This window comes from Bufo bufo, chromosome 6 (assembly GCF_905171765.1).
Source record: "Bufo bufo chromosome 6, aBufBuf1.1, whole genome shotgun sequence".
Lineage (NCBI taxonomy): Eukaryota > Metazoa > Chordata > Amphibia > Anura > Bufonidae > Bufo > Bufo bufo.
In genome coordinates, this window is record NC_053394.1 from 383,362,200 (window position 1) to 383,386,540 (window position 24,341).

Genomic DNA, 24,341 nt, shown 5'->3' on the forward strand with positions numbered 1-24,341 from the left:
CAACACAATGATACAGTCATCACCCAGATCCCTTCATAGTGTTCCTGTATAATGTCCCAGCATTCCCAGCAGCGTCACCTCTCCAGTCAGCAGCTCAATCATCTTGTTGGTGAGTTCTAAGATCTTCTCTCTATTGATTTCCTCATGTATCAGGGGGTGAGGTAGAGGCCCCATGATTGGGCTCAGGGTTCTTCCCCAATCTTCAGACACAGGGTCCTGACAGCGCTCACTAGAGGTCTTCTTCACTACTGTGTAGTCCTGGTTATGGAGAGACACAGTAATAACTATCACTCCATACATCTCCAGAGTCCCTCACATCTCCAGTCATGTCCATCTGTTAGTAACATAGATAAGATGTAATGGGACATCATCAGAATCTCTCACCTCTCCAGTAAGCCGGAAGAGGATCTCTAGGGTGAGATTTATTATCCTCTCCGCCATCTTGTCCCTGTCCATCCTTGTCAGGTCAATCAGGAGAAGGAACTTATATAGAAGGTCTCCCCTGAGCGGATCCTATATTGTAGGAACCTGAATGGATAGAAGATGACACAATGTAAAATCCTACAAAATCTCATGTAAAATACAATAACTGGAGATAAGAGGAGACATCGGAGGAGATAATAAAGTGTAGATGTTGTGTTCTCTCTTTTTATATGGATCGAAACATGTGTGAGGTCAAGGCAGTTTCATGATATGTCATAAAATCCAATATATATAAAATACTAAACATAAGTTGATCAACAAGTCATAAAACTGGGAATAAAAAAAATAAACATAGAATAAAATGCAGACAGACCTGCAGAGCGAACTAACATCCCGGAATGAAGATCACATTAGCCCTTTTACACTACATGTGTCTATTTTATTCTATATATTTTTATTCCCAGTTTTATGACTTGTTGATCAACTTGGATGTTTTGTATTTTCTATATATTGGATTTTATAATCTAGATCATTTACAGTCAGGTCCATAAATATTGGAATATCGACACAATTCTACCATTTTTGGCTCTATACACCACAATGGATTTGAAATGAAATGAAGATGTGCTTTACCTGCAGACTGTCTGCTTTAATTTGAGGGTATTTACATCCAAATCAGGTGAACGGTGCAGGAATTACAACAGTTTGCATATGTGCCTCCCACTTGTTAAGGGACCAAATGTAATGGGACAGAATAATAATCATAAATCAAACTTTCACTTTTTAATACTTGGTTTCAAATCTTTTGCAGTCAATTACATCCTTAAGTCTGGAACGCATAGACATCACCAGACGCTAGGTTTTATCCCTGGTGATGCTCTGCCAGGCCTCTACTGAAACTGTCTTCAGTTCCTGCTTGTTCTTGGGGCATTTTCCCTTCAGTTTTGTCTTCAGCAAGTGAAATGCATGCTCAAATCGGATTCAGGTCAGGTGATTGACTTGGCCATTGCATAACATTCCACTTCTTTCCCTTAAAAAACTCTTTGGTAGCTTTTGCAGTATGCTTTGGGTCATTGTCCATCTGCACTGTGAAGCGCTGTCCAATGAGTTCTGAAGCATTTGGCTGAATATGAGCAGATAATATTGCCTGAAACACTTCAGAATTCATCCTGCTGCTTTTGTCAGCAGTCACATCATCAATAAATACAAGAGAACCAGTTCCATTGGCAGCCATACATGCCCACGCCATGACACTACCACCACCATGCTTCACTGATGAGGTGATAAGCTTTGGATCATGAGCAGTTCCTTTCCTTCTCCAAAATCTTCTCTTCCCAACACTCTGGTACAAGTTGATCTTGGTCTCATCTGTCCATAGGATGTTGTTCCAGAACTGTGAAGGCTTTTTTAGATGTCGTTTGGCAAACTCTAATCTGGCCTTCCTGTTTTTGAGGCTCACCAATGGTTTACATCTTGTGGTGAACCCTCTGTATTCACTCTGGTGAAGTCTTCTCTTGATTGTTGACTTTGTGTCACGAGGGTATCGAGAACCACGCCTGACTCCGTTATACCCGGGGTCAGGAAGTCGCAGCGGTTGGCTGCACGCTCTATTTAAGTTAGGGCTGTTTTCCTTATGGTAGCTTTCTGGGTTTGCTTTGCAAACCCTTTTGACTCACTCAGGGATCCGTAGCTCCTTCCCCTCAGCTGTTCCTTGTCCAGCACTCCCAGACCTCCTTATATTCCTCTCTCACACTTCTCTGGTTGCCAGAGATAGAGCTTCCTGCCTGGACATCTATTCTGACCTTCTGGAGCTGTGTTGCTGCGTTCTCTGGTAGTTGGTCCAGAACGCTACCCTCCGGATCCCTGTTGGACCTTTTTGGTCTATTGTGGTCGCCCACCTGGGTGTATGTGTTTGTCTGTTTTGTCTGTCCTCTCCCTGGTGTTTCCCTCTTAGTGATAGTGGTGCGGACTAGCGATCCCACCGGCCCGTTCACTATCGAGGGCTCATATTAGGGAAAGCCAGGGTTTAGGCACGTGATCGCCGCACGGGTGAGGAACCAGTCTAGGGACGTCAGGGCAGTCAGGTGCCAGCCGCAAGGTAAGTTAGGGGTCACCACCTTTCCCTCTCCCTTGGGCAGGGCTTTCCCTGTTTTCCTCCCTGTGCGTGACGTCGGTCATTACATTATCTCTGGCCCTTATTTTGTGTAGGTAAAAAAAATAATAATAATTTTACCTACTTAGAATCCAGTATGGATCAAATTGCTGCTCTGTCCAAACAATTTCATGGCCTGTCTTTGGAGGTGGTAGGATTGAAGGCGTCGGTCCTCCAGCAACAGCAGCGATTGCAACTGACTGCAAGCCCAGCGGTTGCTACTGGTAACCAGGTTGTTGCGGAACCCAAGGTCCCTCTCCCTGACAGATTTTCTGGGGGAAGGGACAAGTTTTTGACATTCCGTGAGGCCTGTAAGTTATATTTTAAACTGCGCCCTTACTCCTCTGGTAATGAAGATCAGCGGGTGGGGGTTGTTATTTCCCTGCTGCAGGGGGATCCGCAGTTCTGGGCGTTCTCTTTACCTACTGATTCCTAGGCTCTTCGGTCAGTGGATGAGTTTTTCGGGGCCTTGGGTCTCATATATGACGACCCTGACCGAGTCGCACTGGCTGAATCAAGATTACGGAGACTCTTACAAGGAGAGCGGCCGGTAGAGGAGTATTGCTCTGAATTCCGTAGGTGGGCTACGGATACCCAATGGAATGACCCGGCTCTCAGGAGTCAGTTCTGCTCTGGGTTATCCGAAAGGGTTAAGGATGCGCTTGCATTATATGAGACCCCCTTTTCCCTTGATGCGGTTATGTCCCTTTCTATCCGTATAGAGAGACGCCTTAGGGACAGGTTGAAAATAACGGAGCAATTAGTAACCCCTCCCAAGCAGCAGTTAGTCTGTATGGACTTAGACGAGCCTATGCAGCTAGGAGGAACTACTCGTCATGTCCGTCCTCCTGAGGCTCGCCGTAGGCGTGGGGTTTGTTTTTTTTGTGGGGAGAGGGGTCATTTCATTAATGTCTGTCCTTCTTTCCTCAGAAACAAAAGACCGTCGGAAAAACTACTAACCCCAGGCTGTGTGGAGGATGTCAGCCGGGGGGGTATACGTTTCCTCCATACGTACATCGCAATTTGTGTTGCCAGCGGTTATTGTTTTTGGTGATAAGACGGAGACTATTTCTTTCTTTCTAGACAGTGGAGCAGGGGTAAATTTGATAGATGCCCATTTTGCCCGCACTTTGGGTTTGTCTCTCTGTACTTTACAGAGACCCATTCCCATATTCGCTATTGATTCTGCTCCCCTGTCTCAGAGAAACCTCACCCACATGGTTCATAATTTACACCTTCGGGTAGGGGACCACCATAACGAGATGCTTTCAGGTTATGTTCTGGAGGGGCTTCCCACTCCGGTAGTGCTGGGTCTTCCCTGGTTGGTAGCGCACAATCCAGTAGTGGATTGGCAGGCCAGGGAGATATTGGAGTGGAGTAAGCAGTGCAGAGAAAATTGCTTAAATAGCAATTGCTTAGTCGCCTCCATAACTACCCTACCTACATTTATTTCGGATTTTGAGGATGTTTTTTCTGAAAAGGGTTGTCAGAAGTTACCACCTCATCGTCCTTATGATTGCCCGGTTAACCTTATTCCCGGCGCAAAATTACCCAAGACCAGGTTATATAATCTTTCGTGTCCAGAGAGACAAGCCATGAAAGATTATATCTCCGAGAGCTTGGCTAAGGGACACATCAGACCCTCTTCTTCACCCGTGGCTGCAGGGTTTTTCTTCGTTAAAAAGAAAGATGGGGGCCTGCGTCCTTGCCTAGATTTTCGCAAATTAAATCGGATAACCATTGGAGCGAGACCCATACCCTCTTCCTCTCATTCGTGACCTGTTTAATCAGATTGCGGGTGCTAGGTGGTTCTCCAAACTTGATCTTAGGGGGGCCTACAATCTGATTTGTATTAAGGAGGGGGATGAGTGGAAGACAGCTTTTAACACCCCTGAGGGGCATTATGAAAATCTAGTTATGCCTTTCGGTCTGACCAATGCTCCTGCCGTCTTTCAACATTTCGTTAATGACATTTTTAGTTATCTAATCGGCAAGTTTGTGGTAATATACCTAGATGATATTTTAATTTATTCGTCTGATCTGAAAACACATGAGGTGCATGTCAGACAAGTATTGCAGGTCCTACGGACGAATGAATTATATGCTAAAATTGAAAAATGTGTCTTTGCCGTTCAGGAGATACAATTCCTGGGTTATTTTTTATCTGCTTCAGGTTTCCGTATGGATCCTAGGAAGGTCCAGGCAATTTTAGATTGGGATCTTCCTGAGAACCTCAAAGCACTACAACGGTTCTTGGGCTTCGCGAATTTCTATAGGAAATTCATTAAAAATTATTCACTTATTGTAAAACCGCTTACTGACATGACTAGGAAGGGGACTGATTTTTCTAAATGGTCTGACGCCGCTAAAGTTGCTTTTTCCTCTCTAAAAGAGAGGTTTACCTCAGCACCTGTACTAGTCCAACCTGATGTCTCTCAGCCTTTTATTGTTGAAGTCAATGCGTCAGAGGTGGGAGTGGGGGCGGTGCTGTCTCAGGGTCCGTCTCCTGGCAAATGGCGTCCTTGTGCTTTCTTTTCTAAAAAACTATCTGCAGCAGAAAAGAACTACGATATTGGCAATAGGGAACTATTAGCTATTAAACTTGCGTTTGAGGAGTGGCGTCACTTCTTAGAGGGTGCAGTCCACCCCGTCACTGTGATTACGGACCACAAAAATCTTCTGTACCTCGAATCAGCTAAGCGTCTCACCCCTAGACAGGCTAGGTGGTCGCTATTTTTTACCAGGTTTAACTTTGTGATTACCTATCTTATTGGGGCAAAGAACACCAAGGCTGATGCACCATCTCGTTGTTTCCCTGGAGGGGGTAATGTGAGTGATCCGGTGCCCATTCTTCAAAGAGGAGTGGTTGTTTCTGCGGTACACTCTGTTTTGGAGGGGAAGGTGTTAGAGGCCCAGGGGGACGCCCCGGTCTCTTGCCCCTCAGAGAAATTGTTTGTACCGTTGAACTTACGTTTCGAATTATTAAAAGAACATCATAATTCGGCACTTGCTGGGCACCCGGGTAGTAAAGCAACCTTGGAGCTATTGTCTCGTCGTTTTTGGTGGCCAAGGTTGCGTCAGGATGTATTGGATTTTGTGTCTTCCTGTTCTACCTGTACGCGCGCAAAAGTTTCACATACACGTCCTGCAGGGTCTCAATTACCACTCGTCATTCCCAATAGACCGTGGACACATCTGTCAATGGATTTTATCACTGACTTACCTTTGTCTGCGGGTAAAACAGTTATTTTGGTAGTAGTGGACAGGTTTAGCAAAATGGTACACTTCATTGCGTTACCCGCACTACCTAATGCTAAGACTCTTGCTCAGGTATTCGTCAGTGAAATCGTGAAGCTTCACGGGGTCCCCTCTGATGTTGTTTCGGATCAGGGTACCCAGTTTATTTCTAAATTTTGGAAAGCTTTTTGTTCCCGTTTGGGGGTACACTTGTCCTTTTCCTCAGCTTTACATCCTCAGTCGAATGGACAGACTGAGCGTACCAACCAAAACCTTGAGACATATCTAAGATGTTTTGTGTCTGAAAACCAAGAGTTGTGGTCATCATATTTACCGTTAGCTGAGTTTGCCATAAATAATCGTCGTCAGGAATCCACTGGCAAGTCACCATTTCTTGGTGCATATGGTTTTCATCCCCAATTCTGTACTTTCAAAAAGGGGGGGTCTTCTGGGGTTCCCGAAGAGGAACGGTTTTCGTCATCTCTTTCATCGGTATGGCAGAAGGTGCAAGCTAGCTTGAAAAATATGGGAGGTAAATACAAATGCATGGCTGATAAGAGACAGTCGCCAGGTCCGGACCTAGGAGTGAATGACTATGTGTGGTTGTCTACTAGGAATATTAAATTGAAGGTTCCCTCTTGGAAACTGGGTCCTAGGTTTATTGGCCCTTACAAAATTGTAGCCATCATCAACCCCGTGGCTTTTCGCCTGGAGTTACCTCAGACTTTTAAAATTCATAATGTTTTTCATAAGTCGTTACTCAAAAAATATGTTCCACCTCTAGAACCATCACCGCTGCCACCCCCTCCTGTTGTCGTGGATGGTAATATAGAATTTCAGATATCCAAAATTGTTAATTCTCGTCGGGTCCGCCGCTCTCTTCAATATCTGGTGCATTGGAGAGGTTACGGTCCCGAGGAAAGAATGTGGGTTCCTGCGTCTGAGGTAAACGCAGACAGGTTAGTTTGGGTTTTTCATGCCTCTCATCCTGAGAGACCTGGTCCTGAGTGTCCGGAGGCCCCTCGTAGAGAGGGGGGTACTCTCACGAGGGTATCGAGAACCACGCCTGACTCCGTTATACCCGGGGTCAAGAAGTCGCAGCGGTTGGCTGCACGCTCTATTTAAGATAGGGCTGTTTTCCTTATGGTAGCTTTCTGGGTTTGCTTTGCAAACCCTTTTGGCTCACTCAGGGATCCGTAGCTCCTTCCCCTCAGCTGTTCCTTGTCCAGCACTCCCAGACCTCCTTATATTCCTCTCTCACACTTCTCTGGTTGCCAGAGATAGAGCTTCCTGCCTGGACATCTATTCTGACCTTCTGGAGCTGTGTTGCTGCGTTCTCTGGTAGTTGGTCCAGAACGCTACCCTCCGGATCCCTGTTGGACCTTTTTGGTCTATTGTGGTCGCCCACCTGGGTGTATGTGTTTGTCTGTTTTGTCTGTCCTCTCCCTGGTGTTTCCCTCTTAGTGATAGCGGTGCGGACTAGCGATCCCACCGGCCCGTTCACTATCGAGGGCTCATATTAGGGAAAGCCAGGGTTTAGGCACGTGATCGCCGCACGGGTGAGGAACCTGTCTAGGGACGTCAGGGCAATCAGGTGCCAGCCGCAAGGTGAGTTAGGGGTCACCACCTTTCCTTCTCCCTTGGGCAGGGCTTTCCCTGTTTTCCTCCCTGTGCGTGACGTCGGTCATTACACTTTGACACACATACACCTACCTCCTGGAGAGTGTTCTTGATCTGGCCAACTGTTGTGAATAATGTTTTCTTTACCAGGGAAAGAATTCTTCGGTCATCCACCACAGTTGTTTTCCGTGGTCTTCCGGGTCTTTTGGTGTTGCTGAGCTCGACGGTGCGTTCCTTCTTTTTACGGATGTTCAAAACAGTTGTTTTGGCCATGCCTAATGTTTTTGCTATCTCTCTGATGGGTTTGTTTTGTTTTTTCAGCCTAATGATGGCTTGCTTCACTGATAGTGACAGCTCGTTGGATCTCATCTTTCTAGTTGACAGCAACAGATTCCAAATGCAAATAGCAGACTGGAAATGAACTCTGGTCCTTTTATCTGCTCATTGTAATTGGGATAATGAGAGAATAACACACACCTGGCCATGGAACTGCTGAGAAGCCAATTGTCCCATTACTTTTGGTTCCTTAACAAGTGGGAGGCACATATGCAAACTGTTGTAATTACTACACCGTTCACCTGATTTGGATGTAAATACCCTCAAATTAAAGCTGACAGTCTGCAGTTAAAGCACATCTTGTTCGTTTCATTTCAAATCCATTGTGGTGGTGTATAGAGCCAAAAATTTTACAATTGTGTCGATGTCCCAATATTTATGGACCTGACTGTATATGTTTAATTTGTTGGTTTATAGAACAACTGAAAAAACCGCAGGGTGTGCATTGTGAATGACTAGAATACTACAAAAACAGCCTGACACGGTCCGGCCCAGGTTCTGATACCATCAATATTAAAAGCCCAGAGAACCCCTTTAAAATGCAGGTTTGGAAAATTTGCGTAAAAATTGTTTCAAAACTTCTAAGCCTGTTCTAAAATAAAATTACATTTACAGAATGAGGAACATAAAGTAGACATATGGGGGATGTAAAGTAATAACTAGTTTACGAGGTATCACTATCTGCCGGAAAAGCAGAGAATTTTTTCTGAAGGGGTTAATGTAGGGAAATCTAACCGCAGTTTGTCCGTCATTTCACCATCACACATAATAAAGATGGCGGTTTTATACCTACAGGTGTAGAGATGGGTCTGCACGGCTGATTGGTGGAGAAGACTTCTGGAGGGTCAGGATGCGGACTCTGACACCGGAGGGACTGAATGAAGAAATCCAAGGAATTCCAGAATCTCTCTATTTCCCCGGGTCATTCTGCCCTTCTCCAATATGGAGCATTAATACTCCTCCTCATGTGCGCATGCGCTGCACTCTGCTTGGCTCCTCCTCCCCTGTGCTGGTTTGGTGAGCACGAGACCACCGCTTCCTGTCCCACTTGCCTCCTTGCTTCCTGCGTGTCCTCTTGGCACTGTGGATGGGGTTTCCTTCCTTCCTGTACGTGCATGCGCCACATAAATAAGTGGTGAGTATTATATTATACACGGATATAAAAGGCTTCTCACACTCAGCAGCGCCAGCCTCAAGATGAAGGCAGCAGCTTAAACGCGCCTCACACTGGAGACCTGCGCACTTCTTCTCCGTTATTAGTAATTCTCTATTTATTTATATCTTTTTGGAGCCGTTATATCATATTTATCATCTACGAGCAGAATTACCGGCTTCACACCGCCCCCCCCCCCCCCCCCATAACAGTGTAATCTACAGAGACCCCCATAACAGTGACATCCACAGCGCCCCCATAACAGTGTCTTCCACAGGGCCCCCATAACAGTGTCTTCCACAGGGCCCCCATAACAGTGACATCCACAGCGCCCCCATAACAGTGACATCCACAGTGTTAAATGAATTCGGCCACAGATCTCACACTGCCAACACACAGAGGGTGATGCCCCACATCATATACATTTCAGCCCGGCCCAAATTCATTTAACCCTTTAAATACACCAGTTACTTATTAAAATCAGTGACAGTGTCCGTCTGTCCACTTTGCTGCTAGTTCTTGTGCCCAGAACCTGATTGGGCTGAACTCCCCTGTATATGGTGCGGGCACCACCCTCTGTATGTCACCAGTGTGAGATCAGTGCCCGAATTCATTTCAGTCTTTAAATCACACTTTTCTGCCCATTTTGTGCCCGTCTTTTGTATTTTATTGCCGCTTTCATCTGATTTCCCCTCAGGACGCTCACTGCAACTTCTGAATAAGAAACCAACTTCAGCCTCGTGTCCTGTATTTATATATCCTTGGGGGTGTGATCCTCTTCTTGTAGTGCCACTCATTTTTATCCAGTCATGTTTTTAGTGATTTTTAGAAAAGTATGAATTTTTATGTTTTGGGCGTTCCAGTCTCCTGCTCCAGTCCACGTCTCTGAGATCTCCTGGATATGTCTTCTATATAACGCCCCCCTCCTCCAGGCCACGTCTCTGAGATCTCCTGGATATGTCTTCTATATACCGCTCCCTCCTCCAGTCCACGTCTCTGAGATCTCCTGGATATGTCTTCTATATAACACCCCCTGCTCCAGTCCACGTCTCTGAGATCTCCTGGATATGTCTTCTATAAAACGCCCCCTGCTCCAGTCCACGTCTCTGATCTCCTGGATATGTCTTCTATATAATGTCCCCTGCTCCAGTCCACGTCTCTGAGATCTCCTGGATATGTCTTCTATATAACGCCCCCTCCTCCAGTCCACGTCTCTGAGATCTCCTGGATATGTCTTCTATATAATGCCCCCTGCTCTAGTCCACGTCTCTGAGATCTCCTGGATATGTCTTCTATATAACACCCCCTGCTCCAGTCCACGTCTCTGAGATCTCCTGGATATGTCTTCTATATAACGCCCCCTCCTCCAGTCCACATCTCTGAGATCTCCTGGATATGTCTTCTATATAACACCCCCTGCTCCAGTCCACGTCTCTGACATCTCCTGGATATGTCTTCTATATAACGCCCCCTGCTCCAGTCCACGTCTCTGACATCTCCTGGATATGTCTTCTATATAACGCCCCCTGCTCCAGTCCATGTCTCTGAGATCTCCTGGATATGTCTTCTATATAATGCCCTCTGCTCCAGTCCATGTCTCTGAGATCTCTTGGATATGTCTTCTATATAACACCCCCTGCTCCAGTCCACGTCTCTGACATCTCCTGGATATGTCTTCTATATAACGCCCCCTGCTCCAGTCCACGTCTCTGACATCTCCTGGATATGTCTTCTATATAACGCCCCCTGCTCCAGTCCATGTCTCTGAGATCTCCTGGATATGTCTTCTATATAATGCCCCCTGCTCCAGTCCATGTCTCTGAGATCTCTTGGATATGTCTTCTAGGTCCGTGGAAAAAACTCCACAGAATTTTCCCTACCAAGCAATAAAGGGGATACAGAGGGAAAAAGGATAAAGAAAAAGGAGACAGAGAATCACAACACCAGAGCAATAACCCCATTAAAAAGAAATCTAGCAGAGGAAAGAGGAAAAAGGAAAAAAACAGCCCAAAATCAAAAAAGAGCAGGGAAAGGTTAAGGGGATTTCGAATTTGAGCTTTCATCAATTATCAGAACCAGAAAAAAGTGTATTAGGGAAAGGTTTAAAATTTGCCTCCACAAAGAAACCAAATAAATGTTGCATTTTTCTAGATATTCACAAATACATAAGGAAACTTAATATGGCCAAATATGCTATAAACAAATCAAAAAATATGTACGAACGAACCCCCAATCATCAGTTCTATAATACATACAAATTTACATGAAAAGACAACATTTTTTCCAAAATAAGAAAAATTAATGTATAGAAGCCTTTAAAAGAGGTTTACTAAAAGAACTGGAGGATATGGATGAAAAGCCAAAATATCATAACCTTACGCTGGAAGATAAAAAAGCCCTTAAAGATTTAGAACTGAATCCCCAAATAGTTATCAAACCAGCGGATAAAAGGGGGGGGGGGGGGGTAGTTGTGATGGATAAGGAGAAATATGATAGTGAAATGTTAAGACTATTACCCGATAAAAGCACATACATGATTATTAAAATAGACTCTACGTTGGATTTCAAGCAGATATTAGATAAACTGCTTCAAGAAGGTTTTGAAAGTGGTGTTATAAACAAAAGAGAATTGGATTATTTGAAGATTACATTTCCGATTGTTCCAGTAATATACCAGCTGCTGAAAATCCACAAAAGTTTGTCTAACCCACCAGTGAGACCCATAGTGTCAGGAATCGGCTCCCTGACTAATAGACTGTTGGAATATATAGATTTTTTCCTACAGAAATATGTAATACAATCTCCCTAATATCTGGCAGTGTTATAGATGGTATCAAAAACTTCGGTCCACGGTCCGAGGGTACTTGGTTTTCCACGGTAGACGCGGCCTCGCTATACACTATTATCCCTAAAGAACTAGGGATAAAAGCAGTAAAGGAACGACTCATAAATGATCCAGTTATGTCCAAAGTACAAGAGAATTTATCTGTCAGTGTCTTGACTTTTGTCTTAGCCACAACTATTTTTGGTTTCATAACACTTTTTATTTGTAGCAGACTGGGACAGCTTTGGGGGCAAAATTCACCCCTAGTTTCGCTAATCTGTTCATGTCATCTTGGGAAAGTGAAGTTATAGAGCCAGTGTTACAAAAAGAACAGCAGGGTGGCAAACTTACTGTAACGGTCACGTACACACACACACACAGGGGGGAGGATAGTGACCACTGCGCTCCACCCTCACCCCTGGCCCTGCCTACTTGCCTCACGAGTCCTGATGACAGGGGACAACTGGACGGCAGTCCCTAACTTAGGATACGTGCGGGAAGGACAGACAAGACAAATAACGGATAGTGAACGGACCGGGTCAAAACCAAGAGGACAACGCAGTACAGAGGGATAAGCAAAGAAAGATCAGGAGAGTCCCGAGGTCATAAATACCAGGAGAGTCGAGAAGTACCAAAGGAGTCTGCAAAGAATAGTCAGGTGGAAGCCGAGGTCAATATACCAGGATGGATGTGCAGTACAGGAGGAGCAGGCAAAGGATTGTCAGGGAACAGGATCAGGTAAGTACACAGGCATCCAACAACTGCCAGGAACCTAAATTAACAGGCAACCTGTGGCCAGCAGGCTGCCTGTATTTATAGTGGGGAGTGAGGGTCATGTGACGTGGCCAGCGTCACATGACCGACAGACCGACCAGTCGAGCACCGAGTGATCAGCTCAGCGCTCAAGGCAGACCTAGGAGCAGGGAGCCTCCCAGCTAGCAAAGCCGCCCTGGGAACGAGGTCAAACACAGATCCTCGCTCCCGAAGCTAAGCAGCAGTCTGTGGCTGATGGGAGACAGAGTGCGCCTTCCTCACCCCGTTACACTTACTTTGTGGAAACGTTACATCGACAACTGCCTGATAATGTGGAAAGGAGAACGTCAGGGTTCGGAAAACTTTGTAGCTGGTATCAATGGGAACAGTAGGAATTTAACCTTCACTAGTGAGATGAGTTCTGAATCTGTTCATTTCTTAGATCTTACTTTTTTTATTGAGGAGGATACAATTAAAACAAAAACTTTTTCTTTTTTAAAACAGATGTGAATGCATACATAGATGTAAATAGCTGTCATCATAGCCCTTGGATAAAAAAATATTCCTAAAGGGCAATTGTCACGATAGGTAGGTAAGCAGGGAAATAACCAAACATGGGAAAACAAACAACTAGGCCCAAAAGCTAGGGAGAAAAGGGTCACCTCCTAACGATCCCTAAAAGCTTTTCCTAAACTGCTGTGCCCATGTGCATACCCTTAGGGTGGATATGCACATGCCCTCGTGCCTAAACCTAAACACCCTGGGCAAACCCTAAGCAACAGGGAAAAGGGAAGAGGCAACCTGCTTCTTCAAACCAAGAGGAAGCAAGCGTCTCCCTAGAGGCCTAGATAAAACACACAAAGGGAAATGAAGGAGAGGACTTATCCTGGAGCAGATGATCCACCACAAACCAAGAACTCCCAGGAAAGAACTATAACCCGCACAGGCCACTGGGGGAAGGAGGGATAAATAGCCTCACTAACAATGAAACCCAGTACACCTGAGGGAAGGTGGATCCAGCTCAAACCCAAATCAAAACCAACAAAGAAGTCAGACATGTGCAGCCAGTCTGACAGATCTCCGCACACTCACAGGGCAAGGCGTGACAGCAATTTAAGAGAATCCGCCGAAATTGCACAGACATAAAAGATTATAGGGAACAGAGTTTGGTAATTCAAAATCGCTTTGAAAATAAGGGCTATGATAGAGAAGAGCTGATGGTATATAGCGAAGGGGTGAAAATCTGTAAAAAAGTTAAAAAAATATATATATATATATATATGAAAAAACAATCAAGGAAAATAAAGATTATAGATTTACTTTCTTTACCCAGTTTAATGCAATCACAGGCCCCATAAAAAATGCCCTGAGAAATAACTGTGCGGTTTTGAAAAATTATCCAACCTTGGCGTCTATAATTCCAGCGAAACCTGAAGTAGTGTACAAAACAGCTCCTAATATAGGACTTCCACAGAGGGATTCTTCTGGTGAAGACTACTCCTATGGAAAACTGGGAATTAGTCCGGCCAATTTCAGAACCTGGCCGCGCGATCACCTTTATTGAATGTATGTCTTCTCTGGAAGCCTGCGGGTTCACCTCATTTATCTTCTCGGGAACCTGTAGATTACCGGCAGACAGAGCTACCGATCCTTCTGGGGTCTTAACTAGAGATGAGCGAATCTCCGGTTATGAAACTCATTCACTCTTCATTTACTGGTAAAATGTCGATAGCGTTATAGATTCAGTTACCACGGAGATAACGCACTTCTATGACGGAATGCCTTTAGAGGTTTTCCAGTATTCATTCCGTCATAATAGAAGTCTATGGGCTGTATAACTGCAAAAAGGCATTCCGTCATAGAATTGTGTTATGTCCGCGGTAACTGAATCCATAACGCACTTCACCTTTTACCAGTAAACGGAGCGTGAACGAATTCATAACCTGAAATTCACTCATCTCTAGTCTCAACATGTGTGGATGTGATGAGTGTTCCACTTACCTGGGGGCAGGCCTGTCCTCCTCTGACAACCCTTCACTATGGAGCCTCCTGGGCTGTCATTTCTACCACCATGCAGGAGTCGGGCTCCAGGCTGTGCTGCAGGAGAAGGTACAGGACCTGTGATGATGTCATGACCATGTGATCAGGTTTGGGAGGAGTCAGGCTGTGCTGCAGGAGAAGGTACAGGACCTGTGATGATGTCATGACCATGTGACCAGGTGTGGGCGGAGTCAGGCTGTGCTGCAGGAGAAGGTACAGGACCTGTGATGATGTCATGACCATGTGATCAGGTGTGGGCGGAGTCAGGCTGTGCTGCAGGAGAAGGTACAGGACCTGTGATGATGTCATGACCATGTTATCAGGTGTGGGAGGAGTCAGGCTGTGCTGCAGGAGAAGGTACAGGACCTGTGATGATGTCATGACCATGTGATCAGGTGTGGGAGGAGTCAGGCTGTGCTGCAGGAGAAGGTACAGGACCTGTGATGATGTCATGACCATGTGATCAGGTGTGGGCGGAGTCAGGCTATGCTACTGCAGAAGATACAGGACCTGTGATGATGTCATGACCATGTGATCAGGTGTGGGAGGAGTCATGGAGATCACATGACCAGGTTTATCTGCTCTGTGTGTGAGACTCTGCTGTGCTGTGTGGAATCCCAGTCTGTATGTAGCAGAGCTGTAAGCCTGTAATGTTTGTATAGATGAGCTGTATCCGTGTAATGTCTGTGTAGTTGAGCTGTATGTGCATACAACCAAGCTGTTTATGTGTAATATGCCTCTGAAGAGTTCTATCAGGGTGTAGTAGATAGGGGATTACAGAGGCTCTACTGTCAGCAGTGGCGACTCTAGGATCAATATATAGGGGGGGGCACAGAAGATACACAGTCAAAAATGGGGGGGCACTAATAATTTTCACCAGCTAATCATACTACTGAAAAATACTAAAGCAGCCGCTTCCCCTGCAGCTACGCCCCTGACGCCGGGGTAATATAATTAAGGGATATCAGGGTACATTGGGTGTAATATAACTGAGGAGGGCTATCAGACATTATAAAGGGGTAATATAGCTTACATTACCCCTGTATTACGTCCATGATAGTATAGAACTCCTCAGTTATATTACCCCTGTATAATGCACCCTGATACCCCTTAGTTATATTATATAACTAAGGGATATCAGGGTACATTACACAGGGGTAATATAACTGAGGAGTTCTATCATAGGACATTATACAGGGGCAATGTAAGCTATATTACCACCGTATAATGCCTGATAGCCCTCCTGAGTAACTTATATTACCCTTGTATAATTATGTACCCGGATACCCCTTAGTTATATGATCCCGGCGGGGTCATATAACTAAGGGGTATCAGGGTACATTATTATACAGGAGTAATATAACTCAGGAGGCCTATCAGGCATTATACGGTGGTAATATAAGTTATATTACCCTCTGTATAATGTACCCTGATTACCCTCAGTTATATAACTGAGGGGTATCAGTCAGGGGACATTATGGGTAATATTATAACTAAGGGGTATCAGGGTACATTATACAAGGGTAATATAACTGAGGAGGACTCAGTGCACCGCTATCAGGGGAGTGGGGACATTATACAGGGGTGCTTAGGGTATAATTGGTACATTATACAGGGGTAATATAACTAAGTTATAGGGGTAACCATATCATCAGGGACAGGTTGAGGAGGGGCTGGGCGCAAACCAAGCAGGAGGGAGGGCAGGCCATGATGAGGCGAGGTAGTGGGGGTATAGGGGTACAATACATACTTTTTAAAAAACTTTTTAGCAGGAGCAGAGAGAACTCAGAGTCAGAACATGAAGGCAAGGCAAGGCACTCACTGGCAGACGGCATATTACCCCTGTATAATGTACTACCAATTATACCCTAAGTTATAGGGGTAACCATATCATCTGGGACAGGTTGAGGAGAGGAGGGGCTGGGCGCAAACCAAGCAGGAGGGAGGGCAGGCCATGAGGCGAGGTAGTGGGGGTATAGGGCTTTTTAGCAGGAGCAGAGAGAACTCAGAACATCAAGGCAAGGCACTCACTGGCAGGCGGCAGCAATTTGCAAAATCCGTTCGCGCGGGAGAGCAGGCACGCAGCAGCGCAGCTTTACATGTTGACGACCGTGACGTCAAGTCGTCAACTTGTCTCTGCGGCTGCCACACTCCCAGCCTGCGCCCGCCCTGCACGCTCTGCCTCCGCAAGTCCGCTGGGTCCGAACGCCGCCCCCCACCACGGCACCACCCCATCTGTCATGTGACTCCATAGCCAACGGACTGGCACTGACTGTATGTTACGTATCTGTGTGTTCTCTTCTCTGTCAGTGTGTGTACTTTTAGTGCTGGCGGCCGGCGCAGCAGCAGCGATTAGCGTTAGCATCAGCGATATTCAGCGAATCAGTGGGGGGGCACCCGGGGGGGGGGGCAAGGAATTACCTGGGGGGGGCAATTGCCCCCCCTTGCCCCCCTGTAGCGACGCCACTGACTGTCAGCAATTCGCGGATTGGTGCTCTCTCCAAATGGCAGCACCTATTGCCAGAGTATTGGGTACACTATAAATAATTCAGAAGGTGGAGGGCACTCAGATGACTGGGTAAATAGATAATCAAAATACAAGTATAGTGTATAAAAAGTTATTTATTAGTTGCATATAAAATATATACACCAGGGAATCTTTCTATTCAGTGATGTCTTGGACACAAGTTGATGTGTTATAAAAAAAAAGTGGGTAGTCGATTGGACTAGATGTACACCCCTCTAAATTATGGGTTGCCTACTTATACAGGTGATCAGTCTGTATAGAGGTCTTATTAAAACACATAAATGGGCACAATGTGTAGGGTATTAAAACCAAGGAAAAATAAACTACATAAAATAGAATAAAACTAATGGTAGCATAAGCACTGATGTATTCCTCTTGTATCCTGGGTAAATGGCCGTTTAAATAATAGAACAGTCTTACCCCATTAGTTCTGGGTCTCAGAGAGCGGCTGTGAAAAAGTTCTAAGTTCGCGATACCCTGGTGTATGCGGGCGATGGTCCGATCCTGGATGGCGTTGGTGCGCACGTGGTTCGATGCTCCCTTGGCGTCTCTCTTCGCTGCGGCGTCCTGGATCCCTGGATCTTCTATTAGTGTGTGCAGCAGAGCTGTGTATGTGTAATGTTCAGTTACTACAGCGGAGTCTTTGTCATGTACATGTAGCAGAGCTGTGTATGTGTAATGTTCAGTTACTACAGCTGAGTCTTTGTCATGTCCATGTAGCAGAGCTGTGTATGTGTAATGTTTAGTTACTACAGCTGAGTCTTTGTCATGTCCATGTAGCAGAGCTGTGTATGTGTAATGTTCAGTTACTACAGCTGAGTCTTTGTCATGTCCATGCAGCAGAGCTGTGTATGTGTAATGTTCAGTTACTACAGCGGAGTCTTTGTCATGTCCATGTAGCAGAGCTGTGTATGTGTAATGTTCAGTTACTACAGCTGAGTCTTTGTCATGTCCATGTAGCAGAGCTGTGTATGTGTAATGTTTAGTTACTACAGCTGAGTCTTTGTCATGTCCATGTAGCAGAGCTGTGTATGTGTAATGTTTAGTTACTACAGCTGAGTCTTTGTCATGTCCATGTAGCAGAGCTGTGTATGTGTAATGTTCAGTTACTACAGCGGAGTCTTTGTCATGTCCATGTAGCAGAGCTGTGTATGTGTAATGTTCAGTTACTACAGCTGAGTCTTTGTCATGTCCATGTAGCAGGGCTGTGTATGTGTAATGTTTAGTTACTACAGCGGAGTCTTTGTCATGTCCATGTAGCAGAGCTGTGTATGTGTAATGTTCAGTTACTACAGCTGAGTCTTTCTCATGTCCATGTAGCAGAGCTGTGTATGTGTAATGTTCAGTTACTACAGCTGAGTCTTTGTCATGTCCATGTAGCAGAGCTGTGTATGTGTCATGTTTAGTTACTACAGCTGAGTCTTTGTCATGTCCATGTAGCAGAGCTGTGTATGTGTAATGTTCAGTTACTACAGCGGAGTCTTTGTCATGTCCATGTAGCAGAGCTGTGTATGTGTAATGTTCAGTTACTACAGCTGAGTCTTTGTCATGTCCATGTAGCAGGGCTGTGTATGTGTAATGTTTAGTTACTACAGCGGAGTCTTTGTCATGTCCATGTAGCAGAGCTGTGTATGTGTAATGTTCAGTTACTACAGCTGAGTCTTTCTCATGTCCATGTAGCAGAGCTGTGTATGTGTAATGTTCAGTTACTACAGCGGAGTCTTTGTCATGTCCATGTAGCAGAGCTGTGTATGTGTAATGTTCAGTTACTACAGCTGAGTCTTTGTCATGTCCATGTAGCAGAGCTGTGTATGTGTAATGTTTAGTTACTACAGCTGAGTCTTTGTCATGTCCATGTAGCAGAGCTGTGTATGTGTAATGTTTAGTTACTACAGCTGAGTCTTTGTCATGTCCATGTAGCAGAGCTGTGTATGTGTAATGTTCAGTTACTACAGCGGAGTCTTTGTCATGTCCATGTAGCAGAGCTGTGTATGTGTAATGTTCAGTTACTACAGCTGAGTCTTTCTCATGTCCATGTAGCAGGGCTGTGTATGTGTAATGTTTAGTTACTACAGCGGAGTCTTTGTCATGTCCATGTAGCAGAGCTGTGTATGTGTAATGTTCAGTTACTACAGCTGAGTCTTTCTCATGTCCATGTAGCAGAGCTGTGTATGTGTAATGTTCAGTTACTACAGCTGAGTCTTTGTCATGTCCATGTAGCAGAGCTGTGTATGTGTAATGTTTAGTTACTACAGCTGAGTCTTTGTCATGTCCATGTAGCAGAGCTGTGTATGTGTAATGTTCAGTTACTACAGCGGAGTCTTTGTCATGTCCATGTAGCAGAGCTGTGTATGTGTAATGTTCAGTTACTACAGCTGAGTCTTTGTCATGTCCATGTAGCAGAGCTGTGTATGTGTAATGTTTAGTTACTACAGCGGAGTCTTTGTCATGTCCATGTAGCAGAGCTGTGTATGTGTAATGTTCAGTTACTACAGCTGAGTCTTTGTCATGTCCATGTAGCAGAGCTGTGTATGTGTAATGTTCAGTTACTACAGCTGAGTCTTTGTCATGTCCATGTAGCAGAGCCGGCGATGTAATCTGCTGGTATCGGGGCTCTGTGTGTGCTCAGGAGATGTTTAGGGGTAACTCTGTCCCTTTTCTCCATATCAGTTATTAGAAATGATGTCAGCGATACCTTATGTCGGGGCAGATGTAGGATTTCCGCTGTGGGGGAAAAGGAGGAATAAACTTCTCTTCTGTTATTCCTAGTGTTAGCACATAAATGGCCGCGCTGTGTCTTATCGCTGGGGGTTTTCTTTGTAGTTGATTTGAGCTTGTCTGCTGCTCCATTCCAATGGGGGAACATGGGCCCCGTTCTCATGACTGGCAGGGGCCCCCAGCGGATGGACCCCACAATCAGTGGATAGGAGATAAGTTCTCTTCCTGGGACAGTCCCGCCCCCTTTCATAGCCACGCCCCCTTTCATAGCCCCGCCTTGCGTTAGTGGCTGAATTTCTAAGATGAGATTTTAGTCGGCGGAGATTAGAAAAAAAACACAGAAAAAAACACTCGAGATTTGTTTCGGGTCCGTTTCTCTTCATTTTTGAAAAAGTTTGGCTCGGACACAAATCAATTCAGGCCAAACCGACATTGCTCCAATTACCCTAAAAGTTGGTATTTGACCCCCTCTAGCCTCCTAGGAGTCCTCATTTTTAGAAAAACTTGTTATCTCTTTTCATTTATTTGTTATGATTTTTTCTTTTTCCCTCCCCAAGCTCCGGACCCAATGACGGTAATAGTAACTGATGTCTGACTGACACCGACATAGCGGTGGGGAAACGTGTTATCATACAGCGTGTGTAATATCGCACCGCGCCGGTATACGTGTTCTGTTTCTTAATTTTCCAAAGCTTCCAATAATTGTCCCTTATCGGAGGCAGAAGATGATTAAGCACGCGGTGTTATGGGATAAAAATATATTAATAAGTGGCTTGGGTGATGCCCTGACAGGGTCGGAATGCCCGCCTGTACGAAACACAGAAGAAGGGGCTTGTTGTGAACGAGCCTAAAAACTTCTCCCTTCTAATTGGGAGCAGCAGCAGCAGCAGTGCGGTGTGGATGTGGGAAGGGGACGGTGCTGATAAAGTGGCAGCAGCAGGAGCGGTACAGCATGGGACATACAGGGCTGACTATGGGTAGTAGTGGTGGTGGTAGTAATGGTGGGGGTAGTAGTGACAGTGGTGACGGATGCTTTGTGTTAATGGTAATGGTGGTAGTAGTAGTAGTAGAGGTGGCAGATGCTTTGTGTTAATGGTGATGGTAGTAGTAGTGGTGGGGGTAGTAGTGGTAGAGGTGGCAGATGCTTTGTGTTAATGGTGGTGGTTGTAGTGACAGTGGTGACGGATGCTTTGTGTTAATGGTAATGGTGGTAGTAGTAGTAGTAGTGATGGGGGTAGTAGTGGTAGAGGTGGCAGATGCTTTGTGTTAATGGTGACAGTAGGAGAGTAGCAGTGAGGAGCAGCAGCTGAGGCAGAGGAAGCAGCAGCCATAATGGAGGCAGCAGCAGCCTTACGGAAGATGATGGTCAGCAGGTCACAGCAGTTGCATAACTGAGGCGGCAGCAGGAGCAGCCCTACAGAATGTGATGGTGGGAAAGGGGCATTAGTGACATGACAGAAAGTGAAGATAGATGCAGTGACATTATGTGGATGGAAGCAGCAGTCATTCAGAACGTGAGACCCCCATAACAGAATCAGCCAGAAGAATGTGAAAATCCTCCTGAATCCAGGCTTGGCTCATGTTGACAAGTGATGTTTTGTACACCGGCGGAGGACAACTTGGTCCATTTAGGGGTGTCATCATGTCCCCCGCAGTGCTGAAAACCCTCCCTGAGATAACATGTTAGGCTGGACAAGAAAGAAGATAGCGAGCGTGCTGTGCCAGTTCGGCCACTGTTCCAGTCTGCCTGCCCAGAAGAAATCTATGGGTCAGGGAACTGGGCATACGACAGAGGCTGGCCATAGTTTAGGTAGGTGTGAACCTGGGCATTGTGGCGGGCGCTGTCAGCTTGGTGACTGGCCTCAGCCTGGTGTGGCATATGGAAAAACTGCTCTATATGGTTCAGAAGACTGAAATAGCCATTGCGGCTCCTGCTCCTTATGGTGACTCTGCAGGTGGGGAGGCGGCCCCCCTTTCAGACATGCTGGTGCCAGGCGTCTGATCGCCATAAGTTGTGTACACAGTGTTTCCTAATAATAACGTAATTTGTCATAACTTTCTGCAAGAGGAAAACATTCCCCCATTTTGCCTTGGTAGCTAGGCTCTAAAAGCATGGCTCTCCAGTATTCAGACTGCTCAATGTCAACGATGACATGATCTGGCCAGAGTGCCCAAGGAGCCAGTTTTTCCAATTCTGCCCCCCCCCCCTCCCATGTGACGATTGGGTGGTGGAGGTGGTGTCATCTTCAGCATCATCATCCTCTTTCTTCTTCAACTCCGAATCCTCTTCCATCTCCTCCCTCATGGGAGTTTCTCATTGTGGGTCCCCAATAGCTGAAGGGCCACCTTTTGCATGAGCATCAGCATCTCTTCAAAAATACATACAGTTGTATCATCGCTAACGCTCCTTTACTTCGCATAACGTTACTACTGAAGCGCGAGTTCTCATCCTTCGTTATGAACGAAACAACTACTGCAGCTGCAATACATAACAAAGCCAGCAGATGGCAGTGTTAATCTAAAGTAGGTAATTACACTACACAATACACTTTGCTATATGTAATTACAGCCCTATATTCAATCTGTAAGTCCCGGTATATATCACCAATCCCTGTATATCTTAATGTTCCATATATAGTTGTGAATTTCTCCACTGAGCCAGAGTATGAGTCTCTCCGATCCATAGTCCGGTAATATAGTCTCCCCAGCTTTAGTGTAGATATCCCCGATATCTTAATTATGTGATAGAGAGAAGATCTATATCTTAATTGCAGGGATATCTACCGGAGAGTGCAGGGGCTATGTGAATGTCTCTCAGAGACCTCGATCAGCCCTGCTCTGAGGCTGTACAGCCCTGGATTGCTGCTGTACAGCCTCTCTAGGGGTGCATTTCTTCTGTAACTGGGGCTACTATGTCAGCCCCAGTTACAGGAGAAATCAACAGTGAAAAAAAAAAGAAAAAGTGAAGTAAATGTCCCCCAGAGGTCTTGTATGACCTTATGGGGGACGAAAAGTGTAAAATAAAAAAAATAAAAATAAAAGGTTGAAAATAAAAAAAATAAAAAAAGTTTCACATGGAAAAAAAAAAGTCCCCAAGTAAGGAATGAAAAAAAAAAGTTAAAAATAGAAAAAATAAAAAAAAGTATACATATTAGGTATTGCCGCGTCCGTAAAAACCAGCTCTATAAAAATATCACATGACCTAACCCCTCGGGTGAACACCGTAAAAAAAAAAAAAAAACTGTGTCAAAACAAGCAATTTTTGTCACCTTGCATCACAAAAGGTGCAACACCAAGTGATCAAAAACGCGTATGTCCCACAAAATAGTACCAATAAAACCGTCACCTCATCCCGCAAAAAATGAGCCCCTACATAAGAAAATCTCTCAAAAAATAAAAAAACTATAGCTCTCAGAACATGGACACATTAAAACATAATGTTTTTGTTTCAAAAATGCTATTATTGTGTAAAACTTTAATAAATGAGAAAAAGTATACATATTAGGTATCGCCACGTCCGTAACAATCTGCTCTATAAAAATGTCACTTGTCTGAACCCCTCAGGTGAACGCTGTAAAAATAAATAAATAGAAACTGTGCTAAAACAACCAATTTTTTGGTCACCTTGCCCCATAAAGTGTTATAATGAATGATCAAAAAATCATATGTACCCAAAAATAGTACTAATAAAACTGGCACCTTATCCCCTAGTTTCCAAAATGGGGTCACTTCTTGGGATTTTCTACTGTAAGGGTGCATCAGGGGGCTTCAAATGGGACATGGCCTCTAAAAACCACGTGGAGTTCCTTTTCTTCTGCGCCCTGCCGTGTGCCCATACAGCAGTTTATGACCACATGTGGGCTGTTTCTGTAAACCGCAGAATCTGGGTAATAAAGATTGAGTTTTGTTTGGCTGTTAACCATCGATGTGTTAAAGAAAAAAATTGATTAAAATGGAAAATCTGCCAAAAAAGTGAAATTTAAAAATTTGATCTCCATATTCCTTTAATTCTTGTGGAACGCCTAAAGGGTTAACAAAGTTTGTAAAATCGGTTTTAAATACCTTGAGGGGTGTAGTTTCTACAATGGGGTCATTTATGGGGGTATCCACTATGTAGGCCCCACAAAGTGACTTCAGACCTGAACTGGTCCTTAAAAAGTGGGTTTTGGCAATTTTCTTAAAAATTTGAAGAATTGCTTCTAAACTTCTAAGCCTTCTAACGTCCTAAAAAAATAAAATGACATTTCCAAAATGATGCCAACATAAAGTAGACATATGGGGAATGTTAAGTAATAAATATTTTATGAGGTATCACTTTCTGTTTTAAAAGCAGAGAAATTGAAATTTAGAAAATTGCGAATTTTTCACATTTTTGGGTAAATTTGGGATTTTTTCATAAATAAAGGTGAAATATTTTGACTCAAATTTATGACTATCATGAAGTACAATGTGTCACGAGAAAACAATCTCTGAATGACTTGGATAAATAAAGGCGTTCCAAAGTTATTACCACATAAAGTGAGATATGTCAGTTTTGCAAAATTTGGCCTGGTCAGGT

The 24,341-nt window shown here is 44.7% G+C and overlaps 2 protein-coding genes and 1 long non-coding RNA gene across 3 annotated transcripts in view; 1 reads left to right on the forward strand and 2 right to left on the reverse strand.

The window, feature by feature from the left end:
- The window catches only part of LOC121003529 (zinc finger protein 268-like), a 948,872-nt gene that overhangs the window by 615,585 nt on the left and 308,946 nt on the right, over positions 1-24,341 (forward strand). The gene's annotated exons all lie outside the window — the stretch shown is intronic.
- The window catches only part of LOC121003520 (zinc finger protein 585A-like), a 341,252-nt gene that overhangs the window by 289,099 nt on the left and 27,812 nt on the right, over positions 1-24,341 (reverse strand). The gene's annotated exons all lie outside the window — the stretch shown is intronic.
- LOC121003581 lies at positions 200-14,565 on the reverse strand. The gene is made up of 3 exons (XR_005779522.1): positions 14,500-14,565; positions 385-528; positions 200-258 (listed from the first exon to the last, which is right to left on the reverse strand). It is a non-coding gene; the product is annotated as an uncharacterized LOC121003581 (long non-coding RNA).